Consider the following 1172-nt stretch of genomic DNA (forward strand, 5'->3'; position numbering starts at 1 on the left):
ATTACATTGTATTCTTCATTGTACGATTATTTACGACATTGTATTCTTATTATTATCCTTATTACAGTTACTGAATGGCAGCTCCTTGCCGTCGATTTCACTTTGCTCCTGTTCTAAAGATGTTGCCGAGGTTCACGGCGTACTAGCTGCGGCTCGCAGACGCTCATTGACAACACAAGACTACACTCAGCGGCCACTTAGGCAGACTCCTTGGCTTCTATCCAGCCCAATCACCCGTCTGGAGGCAGAGATGGGATAGAGACCAAGGGTAATGTTCCCCGCTCACATTCTACATCCGCTTAGGACACAAGCATGTTATAGATTTGGCTTTAAGAATTGGTTCTTATTCCATTTTATTGTTTATGTATATGTTGCTTAGTTAATGTTATACCCGTTCTTGGTATATGTATTGTTTATATTCAAGATTTATAGTGTTTCGTATTACCCTGTTATAGTTGCTTTGTGCTTCCTTGCTGTTCTCCTACTGGTTTTCTCCCACCTTTGCTCTTAGCAAAGGTACTTCCCCCTTCTGCTTGCTGGAAGATTCTTAGAATTGTTAGCCCCTTCATTGCTACAGTATAATTACTCGGATGCTCTTTATTCATCCAGGATTGTTAATTAAGGTTTCTCTTAATTCCTGCTGCCGGGCTCCCTCCCCCGTTTTTCGTCTCTGTATTGATTCAGCTAGGGTTTCCCCCTCGTCTGTGCTCTTGCCTGTCACGATAACACTGCACGCCGCTTCTGCCCACCCTTACTGCCTTATATCTTTCAGCCCGGGGGAGGTGAGCTACGCGACAAAAAATCGTCGCACGCTCCGACTGGACCAGGTATCGCTTACATGGTCAGGAATCAACACTCTTCGGATCCTACAAGCACAGATCCTACAAGCGCTCCTGTCACCAGGCGGGATTTCTCCAGGATCCTATGCGCTGCCCTCTCGGCGCTAGGCTTGACTTCAGATGACTACGCTCAGCACCCAGCTGTCTCGGGACGGGCTCGCCACATCAGAAATAATGGCAGACGGCAGGCGGAAGAGTAGTGCTCACATCCTACGTCAGACGGGACGTTGTTGCTCTGCTACTTTGAGTGCCTCACGCGGCCAGCTGGCACTCGCCCTTCGGGGGGAGGGGGGGGGGGGTCCGGCCGCTGGCCTGCGGTGGGGGTGCAGCGCC

The sequence above is a fragment of the Procambarus clarkii genome, chromosome 14, assembly GCF_040958095.1.
Source record: "Procambarus clarkii isolate CNS0578487 chromosome 14, FALCON_Pclarkii_2.0, whole genome shotgun sequence".
In the NCBI taxonomy this organism is placed as follows: Eukaryota; Metazoa; Arthropoda; class Malacostraca; order Decapoda; family Cambaridae; genus Procambarus; species Procambarus clarkii.